General features: G+C 42.8%; 1 long non-coding RNA gene across 1 annotated transcript in view; it reads left to right on the plus strand.

Moving 5' to 3' along the window:
- The window catches only part of LOC122458472, a 43,601-nt gene extending 27,235 nt beyond the window's left edge, over nt 1-16,366 (plus strand). Inside the window, exons 2-3 of the long non-coding RNA XR_006278529.1 lie at nt 355-425; nt 16,184-16,366. This is a non-coding gene — a long non-coding RNA (uncharacterized LOC122458472). The remainder of the gene's footprint in view (nt 1-354; nt 426-16,183) is intronic.
- The last annotated feature ends 7,450 nt before the right edge of the window (nt 16,367-23,816 follow it).

Raw genomic sequence — 23,816 nt, forward strand, 5'->3', positions numbered from 1 at the left:
CAAATCTCAAAAGCAAATGCAGGTGGACCATGAAAGCTAGTCAGAAATGTGCAGTGAAGGTCAAAATTACGATGTGCATAAACTCCACATGTCATTCTAGAGGTACAATAGACTATATCTTCTGCAGTTCTGTATCATGCTGTTTCTGAACTTGGTATTCTATGATTTCACCTACCTGCTATCCTCCACACTTTTCCCAGCCAAAAGTGTGTTAATAACCCCTACCATGCCCAGACATACATTCCTCTTAAAAACCCACTTCTGCCATGCTGTTCATAGTGAGTCAAGTTGACTTGTATATAAATTGCCTAATGTTTGTTCCCTTTCCACTAACTTCTGACGATCTTTTCTTAGCTTTTGGAGCTCTTCCGAGCAGACAGTACCCGAATATCCTTCTGAAATGTTTGGAAAACACCTGGCACAAAGTGAGTATTACTGTAAATAAATAAATAAATAAATAAATGATACTCTGGTGAGAAATATGAAAAGGAGTACTTGTGGCACCTTAGAGACTAACAAATGTATTTGAGCAAAAGCTTTCGTGAGCTACAGCTCATTTCATCGGATGCATTCGGTGGAAAATACAGTGGGGAGATTTATATACACACACAGAGAACATGAAACAATGGGTTTTATCATACACACTGTAAGGAGAGTGATCACTTAAGATGAGCCATCACCAGCGGGGGGGGGGGAGGAGGAAAACCTTTCATGGTGACAAGCAAGGTGGGCCATTTCCAGCAGTTAACAAGAACATCTGAGGAACAGTGGGGGGTGAGGTGGGGGGAGAAATAACATGGGGAAATAGTTTTACTTTGTTTAATGACTCATCCACTCCCAGTCTCTATTCAAGCCTAAGTTAATTGTATCTAGTTTGCAAATTAATTCCAATTCAGCAGTCTCTCGCTGGAGTCTGTTTTTGAAGTTTTTTTGTTGAAGGATAGCCACTCTCAGGTCTGTAATCGAATGACCGGAGAGATTGAAGTGTTCTCCGACTGGTTTTTGAATGTTATAATTCTTGACGTCTGATTTGTGTCCATTTATTCTTTTACATAGAGACTGTCCAGTTTTACCAATGTACATGGCAGAGGGGCATTGGTTGCACATGATGGCATATATCACATTGGTAGATGCACAGGTGAACGAGCCTCTGATAGTGTGGCTGATGTGATTAGGCCCTATGATGGTGTCCCCTGAATAGATATGTGGACACAGTTGGCAACGGGCTTTGTTGCAAGGATAGGTTCCTGGGTTAGTGGTTCTGTTGTGTGGTGTGTGGTTGCTGGTGAGTATTTGCTTTAGGTTGGGGGGCTGTCTGTAAGCAAGGACTGGCCTGTCTCCCAAGATCTGTGAGAGTGATGGGTCATCCTTCAGGATAGGTTGTAGATCCTTGATGATGCATTGGAGAGGTTTTAGTTGGGGGCTGAAGGCTAGTGGCGTTCTGTTATTTTCTTTGTTGGGCCTGTCCTGTAGTAGGTGACTTCTGGATACTCTTCTGGCTCTGTCAATCTGTTTCTTCACTTCAGCAGGTGGGTATTGTAGTTGTAAGAATGCATGATATTGTGTCCCTCGAGGAAGGAAAATAGTGAAGTTCTCCAGGTGGAAATTCCTCCATATTCTTGCATGAGAGGATGGTGGCATTTGTCCCTCCCACCTCCATTCACTGAAGCAGCAGCCAGTCTGGTCCCCAGACTTGTGGATTCTATGATAACCACAAATTTAAAAGGATCCTATCCTAGGAGACCTGTGTGTCTTTGAATCAGCTACATGGCCTCCCTGCAGTTCCTTTCCATTCCCTAGAAGCATGATTCTTGGCTTTTTTTCAGGGTTCTTTCGCTCACTGTCATTTTGTACTATATTCAGACACTGCCACCAGACACATTGATCTAACCATTGAAGTAAGTTTGAATAAAAGGCTTGCTAAGCTAAGGTCTCTTCTGTCTCATACTAACAACATTCAATCAGAGCCCAAAATAGAGACACTTGCAATAAAAATAGTGCTGCAACTCTCTTTTATATCTTCCTATCACTTATTTCCAACAACAATGAAATTAGAGATCCACGAGAGTGGAGGCAGCCTTGTGAAGGTTTATTTATGCACACGTGAATTCCTAGAGTTGTCAGAGGAATGGATTGTGAATTTTTCAGTGGAGCCAGGTGAGAAAGAATGAGATGAACTGAAAACAAAAAAAAAGTCAGTTTTAACTAATGTGCTCAGATTATTCCCAGAAAAACAAGCTCTATAACAAATCCATGACTGATCTACTTCTAATTAAGCATTTATTCTAGTTATGTGGCTTCCCTTGCATTCTGAGTTTTCTAGTCTGCTTAGTCATTCTAGCTTCCAGTATCTCTGCTGGACGCCCTTATCCAAACAGGATATTTCCTGCATTTGTGATACCCAAGTCATCAATACTTACAGGGGAAATCCAAAATCCTGAACTTTTGGCAGATAAGTGAAAGGGACACGGATTTTTAATTAGATTATTTTAAAATGCAATTCATTTTAATTTAAGATTATATGTAGATTCTGTTAATCATTTTTAACCTTTTAATCCAATGGTTTTACTTAAAATCCTTAAAATTAAGTTTTTCCATTCAGTGTAAATTCTGGTTCTACAAAGTAGAAAAGACAGAGAGCATTTGGGAAATGGAAAAAAAAAAGAATAGAACAACAATGTAACCTTACAAATTACAACCAAGTGGAGCTGTCAATAACATCTTACCTAACATATTGTCACAGAATTTTCCTTCTGTGTCATTTTGGTCATTACTGTAACACTACATGAGAAATAACTCCATCTGTTAAAAAAGAACAGAAAAGCAGCTGCTATCCTTATGCAAAAATAGCATTAGCAAATACAGTCCTTTTAACTTTTACAGTCATAGTTTTAGTCTTGCTTTATTTGTATCACATAAGCCACCATAGCACTTGTATTGTTGCGGTAATAAACTCCCCTCAAAAACCAAATGAACAAAAATGAGCAGAGTGGTCCCCGTGAAAGTAATAAAAACTATTAATGTACATTGCCACTTTAAAACAATTCTTCAGTCCTTGTTACTGCAAGATGTGAAGTGCTAGAGGACAGCACAGAGATGCCATGCTATTCTGCTGATTCATTCTAGCAGCCAACCCGGTGGGTCCCATTAACTACAAGCAAGGAATAGAAGAGGATTTGAGCCTCACTGGGTATGTCCACACAGCTGCTGGGAGCAAGTCTTGCGTCTTGTTCAACAGATCTGAGGTAGCGGGGCTCACACTAGTGTGCTAAAAACAACTGTATCAGTGTTCTGGCTTGGGCTGGTGCTTGGGCTCTGAGGCCTAAGGAGGGGGTGGGCTTCAGAGCCCAAACTCCAGCCTAAGCATCCAAGCAATGTCAACACAGCTATTTTTAGTAAGCTAGCCTGAGCCCAACTAGCACAAGTCTATCAATCCAGACTCCAAGAATCATTCCCAGCAGCTGTATAGACCTACCTGCTGTGGCTGAGGGACAATAAGCTCCTTCAAGGAACAGTCAGGCTGAGGAGAAAGCCTAGGCTGAGGTTTATGATTTGTTGGAATTTAAGTTAAACAATAAAGGGAAATTCTAGGAAGAGGGTACATTTGGATCATAGCCAGAGCGTAGGTCTGTGCAGGGAGCCAGGGTGGCTTCCTGCCGAATCCGAGGGTAAAGAGCCACTCTCTCAGCCTGCGTGGCCGGGGCCAGACCAAGCTTACTCCAACCCCCGGAAGGGGAGGGGTGGAACAGGAAGTACAAAGGGCAGGGCCCTTAGCCCCGTCAGGGCAGCACCAGGGAGGGAGGGAGACACAGGCTGCTGGAGAGCCTGCTGTCGAGCCAGGGGAGGCCCTGGGCCAGGAGAAACCTGACCTGGAGGAAGGACTGGGGCTACCAGGACTGCCAGCCGCTGAGTACCTGGAGGAACTGGAGGGGCCAGACTGTAACCTGGGCCAGCGTGAGCCTGACACAGAGAGGGAGCAGGAGTTGGAGCTGCCAACAGCTGAATACCCAGATGAGCTGGAGAGGCAGGGCTTGAGAGACCGGGTAGGAAGTAGCCAGGGGGAGAACTGCACAATGTGATGGGTGTATTTGGTCAGCGTGTTGCGGATGGTTCCCCGCTGACCCAGTGGCGGGACCCTTTCCTCCCGCCACTGTCAGGGCCCTGGGCTGGAACGCAGTGGAGTTGGGTGGGCCTGCGTTCCCCTACCCGGCCAACCCTCCTTGGGTAGCAGAATCCTGAATGCCACTGACGCGTGCCGGCGCTCTCCCTGCCTGAGAGGTGCGCCGCAGACTCGTGCCGGCAAACATTCTCTGCTAATTCCCCAGTGACCGAAAGGTGTGACTAAGGCCTGCCAGTGGAACAGTTGCTCTCCATTGCCCCTTAGAGCTCGGTTGACCGATTGAAACCTGTCACATCCTGAGATAGGAACTAGGTGGGAATGCATCTAGGTGGGAATGTAGTTTGCTGTATCCAGGGGTTGACTATAGTATGGCAAGTCTGCCAGGCCCATGATGTATAACAGAGTGAATTCCAAATCAAACACACCAAAGAGGTCCAATCTTAAAATGGTCTATACTGAAATTATGGCCATTCCGCTGCTCCTCAGTACGTAATGTTCCTTTATAGAACAATGACCTAATACTCATTTCTCCAACACCAAGGGCCTGATTGCACTGGATACCACCACACATACAGTGCACCAAATGAGGCACATGGCGTTAGGGATCTACTCATTGATGTATAATAAATTTCACCCTGACCTTGATCAAATGATAGCATTTGAGATGAGAAGGGCTGGTGGTGTTTGGATCTGATTAGGTTCAGGCTAGTGGTTCAGCTTGTGGTTTTGAGGACAACTCCAGGCTGAGTTTTGGGTTCAGACCTGACAATGCCAAACATTCATCAGTTGTGTGCTCATGAGATCAAAGACCAAAATAATGGAGTTCTCTTAAAAGCAGCTGATTTGTGAGAATTACATCATCTTGGGCTGAAATCTTGTGAGAACGCTTCCTTTAACAAGATCTCAGTTGCATCCAACCTCAAACAGAAATCAGAGAGGCAGATTCAGATACAGGAATTTGAACTTAAACCTCCATAAATTCACCACATTTGAGGTTCTGGTGCATTTCCACTTTATTTGTGTTTGGCTATTTCAAAGAGGGTAACATTTTGTTTGTTTGGGGTTTTTTTCCCTTGGTCTGGAGTGTGGAGTGTTAATTATTGAGAATTATAATGATTCTTATGAGACAGCTATAATTCTGTCCAAATAAAAAATTAGTATTATTACAAATGTGTGGGTCATATCCACTCCCTGGGGCCATTAATAATAGTAACCTAGGAATTTCAGATTGGGATTAAACTATTTCATTTCTAAAATGGTTAAGGAGTTGTTAGAGCAGCGAGCATAGTCAAAAATATTTTGTGAAAAAATATTCAATACATTTTGTACATTCAATACATTTAGTATTATTTAGTATTATTATTTATTGTTTGTTATTATTTATTGTCTAGTAGCACCTAGAGGAGGTAACCCTTCATTTTCTGGACACTGTACTGTGATGGGGTGTTTATCCCACACAAGACCAGAGTAAGTAAAAAGGGTCAATTAAAACCCTGAGACAGGCAGCATCTGGAGGAGAATCAGGGCTGATAAAGTCTAACTGATGATGAAGCCCAACTGGGCAGGGGCTGGTCAAGCTGGTATAAAACCAGGAAATGGAGAGCAAGAAGGGGGCTGCAGGAAGGAATGCTACAGTCACTTCCCAGAAAGGAGGAGAATTAGTAAAAGACAAGGAAGAGTCCTAGGGAAGAGTAAACCCTGGGATCCTACCTTGGACTACAGACTCCGACAAGTGCCTGAGAAGGGTGAAATAGCTGCAGGGATTCCTTCAAAGGAAGCTTCAGTGGTAACCCAGAGGGAGTTGGAGTAGAAAAAGGTAGGAAGCAGGCCAGGGAACAACAGTCTGGAATTTCAGAGACTACAGTGGCTAGTCATAGGATCCCTTGGTTGGAACCCTGAGTAGTAGGTGGGCCTGGGTTCCCCTACCAGCCACTGGGGAAGTGGCACAGTCTGGGCAGTGAACAGGAAGACTGCCTGAGATCGTCCATCCAGTGGGACTCTGATACCCTGGAAGGGGAAAACTGGAGGGCCAACCCCGGAAGAGGGAGTCACGAGGAGGGAGTAATCTAACTCCAGAGAGAAAGATACCTTGTGGCAAGCAACTGGAGGAGGGGGGCATCAGACTGGTGGAGAGCTAATCCCCAGATGATCCGCAAGGAGGCGCCCCAGCAGTGAGTAATGAACTCCGACATGTACAAATACACATAAGACAGTCCGTGGTCTGAAGGGTTTAAGTCTAACTGAAGAAGACAGGCAATGGATGCAAGGAGAAGAGAGGCCACAGAGATTAGGCATGGCCAAGGGCATACAACAGGTGAATGGCAGAGCTTGGAATAGAATCATGTCTTTCTTAGTCCCAGCTCAATGTCCTAATCCACTGACCCCTGTATTATTCACTATATAACATATTCAAAACAAAAATTCAAACAGCTCTGGTAGTTAGAAAAAACATCATTACATGCCAAAGAAATCACTTTTGACACAGGTCTGATTATATTAATGAGCAATATATAAGTTAAACATGCCCTTTGAATTGGGTAACTCTCCTTCTGTTTGTTTTGACTAGAGACAGGCCACTGAATTTGGAGCTGCACATGGATTTGAACCCTGCAAAGTTTGGTGTTACCATGTATGTGGTTTTGTTTAAGCTCTCTCTAGTTTTGACAATAACAAAATGCTTTGTTTTGAGGCTATATGAAGGTTAAGACATTTGGTGCCACAGCCTATCCAACATGGTATAATTTTCAGAGTAAAAGGTCAACAAAACCACCACACCAAACATGAACTTTCCCATAGCTAATTTATTGTGAAAACTAAAAAGCATTTCACACAGCTTGCCTGACCGAGATCTTGGCATCACAGCAAAAGCTGATCTATGAAGTAAACTGGATTTTTTCAGACTGAAAGACTCTTAAGGTCCTTGAATACAAAAGGCTCCATTTAGAAAGAAATTGCAGTCTGTAAATATAATCTACAATCAAGGCTCTCAGAGTCACAAAATAGCATGACTATATCTCTGATTACTAATTTAATCAGGCACCACAAGCACTTAAGTGAAGAACCCCAGCCAGACAAAGGGAGCTCCTTACAGCTGTTTCAGTATGCTATATTGTGCAATACATGTCTGAGCAGAGCTCCCAGTGTGTAAGTGATCCCATGTCTGTGGGGCAACACTTTGCTAAAACAAGTGAATTATGCTGACATGTACTGTAGAAATATGCTTTGCTATGATGCTGCATCAGTAAACAACATACTTATTGCATTACTAGTAATCCTGAATCTTTGCAGTACTCAGAAGTGACTTCAGTTCAGTCAGGATGTGTCTCAAACTACAGCCATCATGATGTTTGAATGAAAGTCCCTTCTGTTGGAAAGGTTTGCTATCATTTTCAGCAGCCATACAAAAGCCTTAAAAGAAGAGAAGTAAAGAGATGGTAGCCAAGTGCCCTATACCGATGGAAAGCTGTAGCACTTCCATGTAGACACTCGCTAAGGCAACAGAAGGGGTTCTCCCATCACTATAGTTAATCCAGCTCCCCCAAGAGGTGGCAGCTAGGTCAACTGAAGAATTCTTCCATCGAGCTGGCTCTGTCTACACCAGAGGTTAGGTTGGCTTAGCTGCCTCTCTCGGGGGGAGAGGAGGTGGATTTTTTCAGACATATCTCTATGCCAAATGTAAGTTTTCAGTGTAGACCAGCCCTCAGACAATGAGTTTAAGCTAATCTATTCTCTGAACAATATTGGGAGAAACCCTAAAATCACATTGTTGATACTAGACCATTTTTCAGAAAGCTAAAATTAAATGTGCTTGTTTTTCTTCACTCTAAATAACTAAGTCTTACTGGTCTCTTAGATACTAAAGCAATTTGATCAAGCTGCCAGCCTTCCTCTTCTTTCTCAGATGCCCCTCTCTCCCAGACCTCTTTTCCATTCCTTTTGTTCTGTCCACCTTCACCTTGCACTTACTGTTGTACTGAGTTCCAACTCTCCAGTGCTCACAAACATTAAATAGATCACTAGATTCCTTACTTGAAGATGCCTCAAAGTGACATTAAAAAAAATCAACATAAAGCATTTCCCACGCACCCCCAGCTCTAAGCAAACAGTGGGTGAAAAATTCACAACCACCAGATAACATGAAGTCTCTTCTTAGCCGACATATTAATAATTCAACCCTTCTGATGTAATTTAATTAATTTTTCCAGTCCCAACTGGCTTTCTAGAGAAAAGTAAGGTTCATTTAAATTAAAAAAAAATGGAGAAAGTGTTGAGATTTTGTTATGGCTTTGTACACAGATGTGAAAGGGAGTGCTACATATCAGAACTCTGACTACTTAAAGGCTGTTGTATTAGCAGGAATCCTCACCTCTTCATACAAACTAGCATATACCAGATGGCTCCATGGGAGTCAGGAGGCTTGAAATGGAGCAATCATTCAATCTGCAGATGGAATATACAGTACGTTCCCAGTTAAATAAGGGGCTCATTTATTCAGATGGATTCTGCATATATGGAGCATGTCTCAGAGGACATACTATTTTCTCTGTCTCCAGATTTCTAACAAATTTCAAAGCTAGTGTCCACTTCCCATCATATTTCTGCAACCAAATTCAGCAACAATCCATTTAAGTAAAGGGATGAAACTTTCTCCGTGCTCCCTAAACCTGTGCTGGAGTTGTAAACTGAATGCAAAATTCACATTTTGCTTATAACCCTGAAATAAGGAAACCCTATTTACAGAGGCACAACATCCAATTTTTCATTTGTGAGTGCAATCTTTGGACAGAATCTTCAAACGCTGAGTTCCAACATGGATAAAACTAATGCTATGATTACTTATATATGAAAATAAACCTAATTAGTTAATGTTATTGTCTATGCTATAAATTCCTTTAATAGAAATTGAGTCCTCAATCTAATACTAAGATCTGCTAATGTGACTCATTGTCACTATGTAGCATGCAATAGGGGAATGAATTATGACTTCTGAGATGTGTTCCATATATGCAAAATTCCAATGGGACTCCACACATGTGCAGAGGGCTGAGAAAGCAGATCCTTATGTGGGATCATGAACTTAATATATATTAAGTATGCAGTCACCATGGCCAAATTTACACATCCCCTGAACGAAGACAATCAACCCATATTTTTACTTCCTGTAACACATTATCAACTACCCAACATTGTCTACGTGGATGCACTGCCTTTCCGAAATTCACAGGAAGTGTCACAGTGCCGTAGGACTAACAAAATAAAGAGGTCAACAAGGTGACCAGGGCCATCCCTATAGGGGTGCGGGGCCCAGGGTAGAAGTGACGGATTCGTCTGTTCCAGAACCGACTGCACTGGCCAATCACACCAGCCCGCAGGGGCCCCCAAAGCACAGGGCCTGCAGCAGTCACCCCAATTCGCCCTACCCAAGGGACAGCTCTGAAGGTGGCCAAAGCCAGCAGTGAGCCAGGAACACTACATACACATGTATAGATATAATGCCAGGTATGAATAAGGGACTAACCTTACATCTAAGCTCAGCCCCCACTTTGGGGGACATATGTGAAAATGAATGTAGTCATCTCGGCTTGGTGCCCCATTTGCCCACTTCACAAAACTAACACACACAACATCATGATTTGCAGTCTCTTCTGAAATGAGCCCCATTTAATTGAAGCAATGAGAATGTTGCTGGTCAGGACTGTAGGGTATGTGGAAATGCTTCGGTACCACATAGTCATGCTATACCTAATTCAAGTCAGTCACATTATTATTTGTATAATGGTGCCCATCAGTTGTCCCAAACAGGATCAGTGTCATTGTGCCAGGAGCTGTTCAAAGACATATTAAAACACAGTCCTGATTTTAAGGAATTAAAACTTTAAGTGGAGTTTATTAGTCCCAGATTTTCATGAGCACTAAATTCACCCACAATATAATTAAAGAAAATTGTGCAAAAGTATGTACATGTCTGAGAGAAAGATATTCGTGATTTCCTAGCTAGAGCCCCTGGGCTAGTCCACTTGTGCAGGAAGGTATGTGTGCACCTTTGTTAGACTGAGCTAAGACAAAGTCAAAATAAGACATGCCAGGATTCCACACACTATGTAGGGTCAAAAACTTCTTCCCATGGTGTGGCTTTATTAACAAAGAAACTCAGACTTTCTCCAAAAACTTGGCTGCAACTAGGGTTCTTACCTGAGATCTGATCAGCCTGCACCCTAGGTCCTCTCTATCTAGAAAGTGACCCCCACCTCCTTTACATCCAGTTGGGGTAATGAGCTACTTGTTTCAGTGAGCCAGCAGAACCCACTCAAGCTTTTTCCAGCAGGAGTAACACCTAGAAGGGTAGTATGTTTTAAGCAACTGTTGCCAGCATGCAACAAAGAGCAAATTGATTTATCTCTGCAGAGTTCTACATCCTCTTCTCCTCTCCCCACCCCGCCCCCTCCCCCCCAAACACTGCTGCTTGCCTACTTACAACCCACCCCAGCCAATGGGTGCAGGAGGGTTGCACAATTAGGTCCTTATTATTTACCGAAATACATATTTCTGGCTCTTCATACTCTGGCATAGGCAATACAGCAAGTGATAATTATAGTTTAAAAATGTGAACAACACAGGGAGAGTATTGATTTATATTAATAAAATGGAGATGCAGGAAGAGGGAATTGTTAAGGGACAGTTTCCTCTCAACTCTGTCTTCTATCACTTTCCAAAGATGGGAGGAACTCAATTATACACAGCAGCCTCACCTAATGCGATTGTATTCTCTGGCTGTTTTCCTTTGAACTAACTCTCCTGCAGTATGTCTTGTCAATGTATTCTGCCACATCAAAAAGGGAAAGTTTTACTACCTGTGATTTTGGAGCGCTCATTAAAAACACACTGAGTAGGGGGATGGAGCAATAAATTGCTATCAAAACCTCTGTGGGTTCTTCACCTCCCTACCCCCAAGTCCAAATCTTGCAACAGCACATGCTCTTTGTGGACTTTGTTACAGAAACATTGATCTCACAGACCACTGTTAATACATCACAGCTTTACCAGGCTACTTGTCTTCATATGCCAAGAAGACAAATAAATTCTGCCGACATGTCATACCAAATCTGTTCTCCTGAAAAGACACGTTCACTGGTGAAACAAAGAGAAACGTAATGGCAATTAATAAACTAACATTACTGCACTAATTAGCATCTCCTAGAGGGCCTGATTATGTATTTACACCAGTTAGATACTGCTCAGTATGAGAAAATACCCACATTTCATACATCAAAAGACACTTATTTTGTATTCCCTCTTCCATTCCCACTGTAGTGAAGTGTGAAGAGAAGAGCATGAACGAAGGTAGAATAATTCATTACCTTGTCTCCTACTGATTTGTATGTTCAACATTTTTTTTGAATAAACACAAAGTCATAAATTAGCTTGTAGCAAAATAGAATTAATTGAATGTCTTAGTAGGATCATCAAACCAAGGTTTAAAGTCAATTTATCTGCCTAAGATTCTGCTAATGTAGTTTCAGCTCATTAGGGTGAGAGTGGATAGTATGGATGGGACACACAAACCCAGATCAAACCACATTTTCTCTATTTTTGGAGTAATTTTGGTAGATCACAGATTATATAGCAAATCTAAAAAGAAGTCCCCTGAGAAAAGGAATCTTATATCAGGGGCATACAATGAGGATTTCAAATGCTCTTTGAAGACACTTAGCCACATAGAAAACCCAGTGCAGCTGTATTGCACAAGGTCTTTATAATGTAGCATTTTTTCATTAGCCTATGAACAGTGCAGATACTGCATTAGTTAGTAATGGATATCAAAAGACACTCTGGTTAGATTGGCCCCTTTACCTAAAAAGTAATACTCTGGCACATGAGACCATGTAGGGCAATTTGTACTCAGAAGATGTGGTTTTAGGGGTCGGTTTTGTAACAGATATGGTATTAATCTCAGCTGATGTTCTACTGCAACTGGAATGAATCATTCACCTCACGCAGATATGATATTAATTCCATGGTATTAAACAGATACGGTATTAATCTCAGTTGATGCTCTATTACAGTCTGAAATGGATCATTCACCTCACTCTTTATCTTAAGTCCTATTCTTTCAGGCAGGTTGGTAGGATATTGGATCAAGAGTTTTCTGATTCTGTGACAGAATGAAACACAACATACCATGTATGCATAGCAAATCTTAAAGTATAATCTGAGTGCCTCTGCATTTGATATAATGTAATCCAGTAATGGCTCAGTATGGTCTCACTGGGCTAGTGAAAGGCACACAGGCTCTAAATCAGTTCCCAATTGCACCTATTTAAAAGGAAAACTTCAGGATACTATAAAGGAAAGTGTAATTGCTAAGTCAATAAAGTGGAGAAGAAATCACACACCAATACAAGTATCTTAAATATAATGGAACAAATTCAAACCTGGTGTAATAAGTGAGTGCAGCTCTACTTGAAGTCAATGGTAGTTGTGTCTGCTTATGCCAAGGCTGAATGTGGGCCAATAGTCCGAATTCATACCAGGTATAACTTCAAATAAGCCAATATACTGCTATAAATAAACAAGGAATCACTGGTATTTTAAACCTAGAACACAAAGCAGATCCATTTGACATGAAACCTGTTAAGTGTGCACTTTCCTAATCTGTGTCACAACATGTTGCCCTCTTTCCCACTCTCATTATTATTTACTTGTATTACAGTGGAATCAGATCAGGCTCCTATTGCGCTAGGCTCTGTACAGTGAAAGACAGCCCCTGTCCCAAAGAACTCACAATCTAAATTTTAAAAGGAAAACACAAATTAAAGTAACAACCAAGTGGGGGGAATGGAAGAGGCAGGATGAGAGTAGCAGTGATGGGAAGGTATGGTATGTAGCATGTACAATGTGCGGGTTCACTCCTACCACACACCCACATGGGTACTTGCCATCACAAAAGGGCAAGGAGCAGTTTCTGTTCTTTTCAGGCCTTATACACTGCCCACCACCATAGCATTTAAGTGCCTAAATTGAGGGAAGGCAGGTTCCTGCCCTGACCCCTCTCCAGGAGAGTCAGCAGAGCTGGCTAGCTATAAATCAAAGCACCTTTAAGTGGTTTAGTAGCAGGTATGCTTACTCTGGGAAGTACAGGATGAGTGACACTTTTACTAGATCGACCAGGGGCCTTTGATAGCAGTGATCACAAGTGTTGTTGTATGCCAGATAGGTTCTTGCAAGAATGGAGGCAGTGGTCTTTTAGTAGGTTCATTCCTTCCTCTTCAAGAGACACTATAGGCTGTTACATTAGGATTTACATTTTCCCCCACAAGGGCTTTCACGTAGAAGGGGAGTCGCACCACCAGGGTTTCCAACTTGTCATGGCTTAGTGAATCAATGTAATTGTGGGCAGGACAGTAAGGTGGTTTTGCTTGAAGAATGATCAGTCGCTCCTTTTTTATTGAATCCAGATCCTATGGTGTCTTTGTTTTTAGTGTCTACCAAAATTAGGAACGCGGATGAGAACAATTTGTCCTAGACTCAATCTATATAAGACTGAGCAATGCCAATAGGTAGGTCAAAATATCTACAGGAAAGAAGCTTGAGCCATGTACGTTGTCTGTTGGATGTGTCCGTCTGTAACTGGACTATTTGCTGCCTCTGAATTGTATTGAATTAGTTGCTGCTCTTGTATTCCCAGAAGACAATGATGGCAAGTAGTGCCTTCCCCCCACCCCTCAGGCTGGCCAGAGGCCTGAGTGGGGAGGGCAACGTGCTGCATCACTATCTTCCTTCCAGGGCTCCAGCTTTAAGTTGTGCTCAAGGCTCCATACATGCCATGCCACGGGAGATTGTCTTGGGGAGGTACTGGCACACCTTGCCAGCCTCCTGCTACTAGGGAGCTTTGTAAGAATCTGCAGGAACCTGTCACCTTATGCCTGAAATACCCCTCTGGACAGGCTTATCACCACTAAGGGCCATGGGGTATATTAAAGAAAGCCAGGGCTGAAAGTTTTATGTGAACTACTGTATTATGCAGGAATAATACAAAATGTTGGGCCATATCCTCAGCTGGTGTAGATCAGCATCGAACCATTCACTTCAGTTGAGTACGTCCATTTTATATCAGCTGGAGTTGTACACACAGCAGAACCCATTTAACGTGTTATGAAAGTATAACTACTCAAGTAAGGGCAATTTTTTTAAAGAAAAAGGCCAAATACTGAAGTCCTTTCCCCAGTCAAAACTCTCATTTGACATTCACTGAGGGATTTAACAGAGTAAGGCTTTAGAGTGGGATTTTTCAAAAGCTCTTAGTCCTATTTCCACTGGGGTCCATAGTATGGCAGAGCTGGTTCAGTTCTAAGCACCTTTGCTCTATTATTCATATCCCCACAAAATTTAGACTTCTGCTCCCCATGTGGATTTCAGCGCGTGCTTGCAGCATCCCATTTTGTGCACACAAATTGCTGCTTGACTTGTGTACATTTTGCGGGTGCAGTTTCAGCTCCAGTCTGGATTTCTAACCTTGATGTCAGGTATTCCTCTTTACACAGCAGTAATCCCTTTCCAGCCCAGCAAGGGCAGCACAGGGAATAGCTTCTATTCATATCTTTAGCAACTAGCTTTTAAAGCTACTTTTAAAAAAAAATATTTAGCCAAAGTCAAACTGAAATGAGGAAGATTACACAATCCTGCAAATGTAGCTCTTTTAATAAAATGAATGTGTTTGTTTTCTAGTAGTAGAGATGACCCTCCTGTAGTTAAAAAGAAAAAGAAGAGGAAGGCTATTGTTTACTTTTGGTAAATTTATATTTATTGCCAGCAGAATGTCACTCCAGTGCCACTGCTTCTCCATCCCTCCCCTCCATGCTACGTGAAAGCAACTTTGGTTTGCTTCTCTCACTCACAAAAAAAGCAGAGTTGCAATAAGAGCAAATGGTCCTTGGAAATCACAGTCACATTAGGCTTCTGTTCAAATAGCTTTTAGGGTTGTGATAATAGGAGGCATTTCTAATAACTGATGACTCAATGAGACCCTGCACAGAAGGCCTCCAAATGACAGTACGCAATTTAGAATTTAATCTAGGAACAAGTGGCAGTGATGAGATTCCAGCTGGGGACCTTCTGGTCTAAAGGCCAGTGCTGTACCAAACACTCTAAAGCAACAATTGCACTGGATCAGTGAGTAGATGCCTGTCTTCTGGTCACTATCTTCACAATATCTTTGGCTCCAACCAGGCTTTTTTTGACCTGAGAAAGACAAGGTGGGTGAGATAATATCTTTTATTGGATCAATTTCTGTTGGTGAGAGAGACAAGCTTTTAAGCTTATGCTGAGCTCTTCTTCGGCTCTGCATAAGGTCCAAAGCTTGTCTCTCTCACCAACGGAAATGGGTCCAATAAAAGATATTATCTCACCCACCTTATCTTTCTAATATCCTGGGACCAACATGGTTATAGCAACACTGCATTTGACCTAAGAAGCAGGCAGCACCTAGATTCTGTTGCTACTTACCCATGAACTCAGAGCATATTATTCATTGACAGCAAGTGGAAAGGTTCAGCATAATACAAACACACAGACTTTGTACAAAAGTAAATTCAGATTCACGGTTCTTCAGTGGTCTTCACTTCATAGACCCCCCCAGGACTATGGTTTTTGGCTATTCTGGGTCTGCTATTTGGTTTTATGTGTGCAGAAGAAACACTGTTTATGTCAACTTACATGTTACCAAGCCCTACACATGGCAATAGCAGTTAAATAAACAAAAGGTTTCTCTTTTGGATCGGATGAATCAGCTAGCCTGGTTGGTAGTGGAACACACCTTTACTACTTGAAAATCCAGCCTTGAAACCATCACTCCTTGACTCAACAGGAGCAGAAGGTGTCATAATGGCAACTTCTTCAACAGATTTTCCTTCACAGGGGAGGCCACTGACCATGAGTGGCTATTGGCAGCCCATGATGAAATGACCAGGAAGGGGGAGAATGGACACCAGAGAAAAACTTGATGCATAAAGGAAGGTGTCATGAACCATTTCATACTAACCTAATATCCCTATTCTCCTGCCTTAGGAAGGTAAGGACCCCTTTACCCACTTACCTTTAATGGGCTTGGTCTTGGATGTGCATGCATAACATCCACTACCAATGGTGAAAACTACATGCATGTGAATGAAGAAGAAAGTATATCCCGCATCAGGAAAGCAGGTCTGGAGCAGAAGAGCACATGCCTAAATGGCTGGGTCGCATCTGTTGCAAAAGCACAACAACAACAAAATTAAGGAAGCCAAGAGCACATTTACTGGTGGTTATAGGAATAAATACCAATGTTTTGGAATTTTTTTTTTGTAGCTGATCTTCAAATGAGGTGTAATATTTGCTAACATAGGGTAATTTGAATTATCCATGGATAGTTCAAAACACAAAGAGTACATTACCCAGACATCTCTATTTAAAGTAGATTTGCTTTTGTTCATCAGTGTAATGCACATGGCTGGGAAATGGCAAGGTGCCAGAATGAAACTGCTCCTAATTTTCAGAGGAGGCCACTGGCTAATTACACAGACTGCAGGTGTGAAGAGAGAAGCTCAAAGTAATCAATAGCAGTAATTAATCTGCTAGTCTGGAGCTAAAGAGCTAACAGCTGGACATCAGAAATGGACACATGCAACAAGATCAGCAATAATTACCTCTTTAAATATTGAATTGCCATAGCAACAATTAGGCATATAAATAAAGGCTTGAAATCTAGGCTCAGAGGCACGACGCTGAATCTCAAACACAACATTCTCCAAATCAACCTTTCTAATAAAACAGCAACAATATGCTTCGGCTGGGTTGACCAGGGCTCCGGTGCTACTGCAAACTCAGCTTCTGCTGCATCCAGATTCTTTGGCATTTCTTTCTTGGCAGCTTCCAAACCTAAAGTTGTGCTGTAACTTCTCCTTGTTCAGCCACCACATAAAGAGGACAGATGCTATTTCAATTTGACAGGATACAAAGCCTGTTTCCCAATCCACCACCCCACCATGCCTTTTGGATTTTTTATTTGATGGTTTGCCCCTGTAAACTAGGGGTGAAATTCTCTTGAAATACCATCTAGACAGGATTCTCATTCCAGCATCTTGCACTCCCAGCATGAGAAAAGTGGAACTCTTTAAGCTCTATACTTTTGGCCCCAAGGACAGAAATGGAGGGTTAGGTGCTTACAGTGTAGTATCAGAACACTAATAACTGAGTACCATTCATTGCATCATCTGGCTGGAGGTCCGGCATTCAGTCCACAGATGACCATTCTGCTTGAAGATAGGACTTTTAGCATTATAGCAATATGGGAAACACCTTCAGTCCCTACTCAAGGCACCACCAGGAGATCCCTGTAAGTTTGCCACAAGTCTGGCAAATAGGGCTTCAAGGACAAACCCTCACAGCATAGAAGTGACTCAGCATTCACCACTGAGTACCAGGATTCAGTTAGTACCACTTTTGTCAACAAAGCCCCAACTTTCCTCTATGCCCAATGTGGGAGCTTCATCACTGAATCAGCCTGCATCATTCCCCTCAAAATTGGAGACTCCAGCACACCTTCTGTATCTCAGTGCCTGAAGTTGGTGAAACTGAGCTCTGGCTCATCTGATGAAAGAGCATTTCTGAATAAGCAGCAACAGTAGGAGATGCTCTATGAGGCATTGCTAGTGAAGCACCACTTCATGTAACTTTAAAATTGAGGCCTTCAGGGACCACCAACACCCCACCCTTCGCTTCAGGTTCTGGGCATGGAGACAGACAGAAATCCTGAATGACAGGGTGTGTTCAGGGACACTGGGCAGGTTACTCACTTATCTCTGATCCTGCCTTCATAGTTCTGCTCTCTCCCTGCCAGATGTTGTTGAGTCCCTTTGTGCAATTGGAGGGCCTTTTGATCAGGTGTGAGCAGACTTTGCTGTGGGTAACACCTACTGCGTCAGGGTAGATTCCCTATACCTGTGTGGCTGTAGGCCTCTGTATTCCATGAGAAGGTCTAGAAGAATTTTGAGGACCTACCCTTCACCAGGAAAAAACTGTTTGGGCACAGATAGAGTTATCAATAGCAAAAGAAAAGGAGTCTAAGACCACCCTATGTCCTCTCTCATCCCTGCGCTGCCCCTTTCACCTCTGCCTCTAGGAAAAGCCTTCACTTAGAAGTGCTCCTTCATATCAACAGCTGGTTGCAGGAGACCTCTGTACCACGCAGCACAGGATCCTCATTCAGCCTCAGAAGAAACCAAAGGGTGCTAATTCTCTCTCAGAAAGCACCAAAAACTGAAGGGTCTATTAAGGGCTCCAGTGTATATTGCCAGTCAGCTACTGCCTGTAGCCATTTTTGGAAAAAGACTAGCAGCCTTTATCCCTGATGCCTCACAGATCATCTCTGACATGTGCATTTCTAGCATCGCTCAGTGGAATTACAAGATCAGGTTTTTAGGAAACCCTCCAGATTGCCCCTTCTCCCTTTGAGAATGCTCTTTTTGATCCTTCATATCTGGAAGATATGCTGCAGTAAATCCAACCCCTACAAGCAAAGCAAGTCATCAAGACTGTACCACCACACTCACTGTGTGAGCCAAAGTATTGAATATGTGTGAAATTCAACCCACTTCACATTCTGCCAACATTTAGAGTTAGGTCCTACTTGTCTAAGAAGATTCTGGACTGCACAAGTCTGAGTAAAAGTCAATTTCCCTTCAGAATTTAACGTGTAAATTATGTGATCCATTGTAGGGGGAGTTTTGTAAACAAGCTATGTTGTGAACAATCATGATCAGGTTAAGATTCTTAAAATGCCATTTACTTTCAGTAATAAATGAAGGCCGGGGACAAATGACAACGTGGTTGGAGGACCCAAATGAACTTGCCTGCAGAGGGCTCTGGCTGTGTTTAGCCTGACCCCACCTAGCAGAATGCCAATGTGAACATCAACAGCGCTTTTTTCCGTCTTGGAATGATACAGGTAGTAAGACCATTTCCATTCTAAATCTGATTTTGACCATTCCCACTCTCACCCTTGGGCAACTCACTGTGTCTCAGGTCCCGATGCTAAAGGCACAGGCTACAACAGGCACCTTCTCCGAGGGCAGATCAGTATTCATTTAGTATCCTCCACCCTCCTTCTCTCCAATGCAAATTTCCCACTGTCCTCTTCATCAGTATGGCAAATAGCTATTATTTCATGTCTGAGCACTATTAAAAATTAGCAACAGTGCCTAGCCAGACAAAAATGCCATTTACTGGACAGCCTGTAATGATTTTAGCAGCCTAAAAATCCTGAGCCAGTCTGTCCATGCCTACTCCGCTAATAACTTCAGTGTGCACATGCGCACACTCTCTCTCTCTCTCTCTCTCTCTCTCTCTCTCTGACACACACAGAGAGACAGACAGACATCTCCTTCTGACCTGAAGCTTTCCACCACTCTCTCTCTCTCTCTCTCTGACACACACAGAGAGACAGACAGACATCTCCTTCTGACCTGAAGCTTTCCACGATTAGTGTTAAGCCAGAAAAAAATTTGGAGGGGGTGGGGGGTCAATTATGGTTATTTGTGAAACCTCAATTCTGATTTTCCTGAATTTCAAGTATTTGTTTCTCTATACATTTATCCTCATCTTAGAATTGCCTTGCTTTCAGACAGGTTTTTTCTACCAAATAGCCAGAAGTAATGGACACTTCTCTACAACCTTATCTGTATCTTAATTGAGGCCCTAGATGTACAATCCAATTAAATAGCATGGACCCCTCAAGAGCTTCACTAATTTCAGCACAACTCTGCAAGAGTCTACACTAGCTGATCTCTTGGGAAGACTGGGACCTATAGTTTGTGTTTTGGAAATGAAACGTATTTCATAATCACCCTCATGTATTGATTTCTACAACCAAGTCAGCAGCATTCCTGAGTCTCTGTGGTCTATAATATTTCTTTACACAGTATTTCAAAGTCCCTGTAATATTGATTTGTGTTGTATGTCTCATTCTATAATATTTGTTTTGCACAGTGCTTTTGCAGTCTCAGTATTGACTGCAGCAGTTTTCCGCCTCTCTAATGAGTGGGAGGGGGTTCACCCTCCCAAGAACACTTTTCAGATATTAAAAAAGACTCTTTATTAAAAAAAATCCCAACTGGGTTTATTTAAGAAGTGGTTTTTAAGCAGTTTAAGGAAGCCACAATATGACTTCTGACCAGGAGGGCACCCACTGGCAGCTTAACCAGTCACTACTAGTCACTGCGTGGTCCCCCTCCTCTCTTCTCCTCCCCTTTCTCTGTGTGGTAGGAAAGGTCCAGCCATTTTATTGCTGCAGCCACCAATAGCAGGGGTATGGAGAAGCTAGAGCCAATGAAGAAGGGCTCTTTTCTATGGCTTTGATGAATGGTGTGATTGGTCCATCCATGAACCCTCCCTGTGCTCCTCAAAGCTGAGATGTGGAATTAATACCACAGACCAATGGGATACTCTGAGCTACATTGCACTGAAGAATGGGAGTTAGGCAATATATGTAACAGCTAAATAACCCTGAAAAGTGCTGTCTTCCTGTGGCAGAAGGTGGGGGATCCCGTTCTCCAGTGCCTTGAATCTTAAGCCTTTGCAAAGCAGGTGCAAACTACCATTCTGATATGGGGGTACAGGATCATCTTGTAGTTGATATACTGGGACTTTGGGAGACCTGGGTTCAATTCCTTGCTCTGCCACAGCCTTCCTGTATGCCGTTGACTAAATTACCTATGATCTCAGAGTATCAGTTCACTTTTTTCTGGAAAAAAAATAAAACTTCCTTTTTTGCACTCTTTGTCCAGCTTCTCTATTTACATTATAAACTCTTTGGCACAGGAACTGTCCTACTAAGATTTGTTTACATTCTGCTAAGAAGGTAGGGTTAGTGAACTCCAACATTTTTGCCTGATCTGGACAAAACTATGTTTGTACAGTGCCTAGCACAATGAGGGACCAATCTCAATCAGAGTATCTTGGCACTACTGTAATACAAATAATATTCACCAAGTTATGCATTGTGCTGGTGTTAATGAGTACACAGGAGCTAGGCAGTGCCCAATCAGCCCCACAGTCCTTGTTTCAGTAGGCTTACAATGTATGTTATGTGTTTTGATATGAATCATCAGTCTGCTTCTTCACTTAAGGAAACAAGATGGGCGGATGGGTTTAGAACATGTTCCGTTCATCACCCAGGTCCTATCCAGGTTCCCTAACAGCATCTCTAGGATCATCCCTAGTCTGATAAATGGAGGCAAAAAGGAAAACATACGTCCCCTTATCTCCAAGTGCAGCCCCAACAATGTTGATAATAAAATACACACAAAGTTTAGTGTGAGAAGTAGGCTGTTATTCACAAGAAGCCTTCTCCGATGCAAGGCAAAACAAAATCTTTGGTAATGTGGAGTTAAGACTGAAAAATTTACTTCAGGGAAATATCTTAAAGGTCACCTGAAAAGGAGGGGGAAATAGGTTGGTTTCCTCATTTTTTAATGATAAAGAGGGAAGTTCTCTTTAGATTTTTTGGTTTTGGTTTGGTTTTTTTTGCAAGTGTTCCAGTAGGTCTCTGTGACAGGAGTCCATCTGGGAGCTTACAAATTGCATAGGACTCAGGCAGAGCTGGAAGCTGTGCCAGGTTGGAACCGGTTCCCACCTCTGCAATGACTGCTGATGATCTCCCCATCTGCCTTTCCTCTTCCTTCCATCTGCCACATGGACACTCTTACTCCCCTTATGCATGTCTCTCTCTTTCTCCCCCATTCTCTCCAGACCACCCCTGACAGCCCAGGCAGTTCCTTGCCTGCTGCTCCCTCCAGCCTAGCCATCTGTATCGGGGACATGCAGAATGTATAAAAGCATTAATGGAAGGCTTTCCAGATTGTGCCTCAGGCATCAGGGTCATGCAAGCTTTCTAGGGCACACATCATGGCTGAGGCAAGGTTTTGGAAATCCACATCAAGCTGGTGTCATCACACATGAGGTCAGCAGACAATTGTGCCTTTGCTATGGACAGGCCCTAGGGTGTAGAACTCTCTCTCACCTGCAATCTATCTCATTACATTTTCCCACCATATACGTACCCACAGAAAAGGTGTTTGTAGAAAACAATTGTTGACCGCATCTGTAGATATCTTCTTTCCTACCCTTGCCTTTTCTCCCTTTTTATCTTTTGTATGGGACTCCGTTCAGTTTGTTTGACTTGTTAATTTAACATAGGGCGGTTTTTTGTGTTAATATTTTAGTGTATTTTTAGAAATGAGTTTCAAGTATATTTTACAGCACCATCCACAGCCTCTTGGTGGGAGGATATTTATTAAAATACTGTAGTGATATTAAACAGGCTTGGATCTCTCTCTGTGAAGGGGTTCGCAAAAAGAAAAGGAATACCTGTGGCACCTTAGAGACTAACAAATTTATTTGAGCATAAGCTTTCATGAGCTATACGATAAATATTTATATTTATATTTATAAATCTCCCCACTGTATTTTCCACTGAATGCATCCGATGAAGTGAGCTGTAGCTCATGAAAGCTTATGCTCAAATAAATTTGTTAGTCTCTAAGGTGCCACAAGTACTCTTTTTCTTTTTACGAATACAGACTAACACGGCTGCTACTCTGAAACCTGTGAAGGGATTGACTCACAACTAATGCCTCCTGGTGGCCAGGTGCCCCCCCCACCCCCGCATGTACCTCCTATCAATAGTCACTCCAGCACTGGGATAGTCTCCCTCTTGCTGTGACTTAGCCCTCTGGCAAGGACACTTTAAAGTCTCTCCTCTTCCAGGGCCGTCAATGAACAGAAATAAGGGGAATTAACACAAATCATTCATCCCAAACTTAAGTTAAGACTCTTCCTCCAGAGGGTGCATCTCAGGCTGTGGTCCCTACACTGAGTTCATAGGTAGTAGAGGGGTATGTCTACACAGTAAAGAAGAGCCCGACTTGGGCTCATGGGGCTCGGGTTGTGGGTCTGTTTCATTGCTGTGTAGATTTCCGGGCTTGGGCTAGAGCCTGAGCTCTGGGATCCTCCCACCTCCAGCCCAAGCCCAGACATCTACACAGCAATGAAACAGCTCCACAGCCCAAGCCCCACAAGACCAAGTTGACTGGCACAGACCAGTCGCAGGTGTCTAGTTGCTGTGTAGACATACCCAACGTGAGGTAGCATCTACTCCTCCCTTCCATCAGGTGGGGCCTTGGGCAACAGTCTTCTGGGGAGCTCTTGCCTTTGGTCAGCCTTCTCTCCAGGAGCTGAGGACTGAAGTTCTGCTCTCCGCCCCGGTCTGCCATCAACTGAGCTGGTCATACATAAAAATGGCCATAATAGGTCAAATCAATGATCCATCTAGCCCAGTATCCTGTCTTCCAACATTGGTCAGTGATAGATGCTTCAGAGGGAATGAACAGAACAGGACAATTATAGAGACAATTATAGATTCATCCCCTGTTGTCCAGTCCCACCTTCGGGCAGTTGGAGGTTTAAGACCATCCACAGCATGGGGTTGTGTCCCTACCATCTAGGCTAATAACCATGGATGGATTTATCCTCCATGAACATATTTAATTATTTTTGAACCCACAAAGTCTCCTGGCAATGAGTTCCACAAGTTGACTGTGTATTGTGTGAAGAATGCTTCTCACTTTAACCCATCACACCTGTAAGAGAAGAGCTTAAGCCACCT

This window comes from Dermochelys coriacea, chromosome 2 (genome assembly GCF_009764565.3).
Source record: "Dermochelys coriacea isolate rDerCor1 chromosome 2, rDerCor1.pri.v4, whole genome shotgun sequence".
Taxonomy (NCBI): domain Eukaryota; kingdom Metazoa; phylum Chordata; order Testudines; family Dermochelyidae; genus Dermochelys; species Dermochelys coriacea.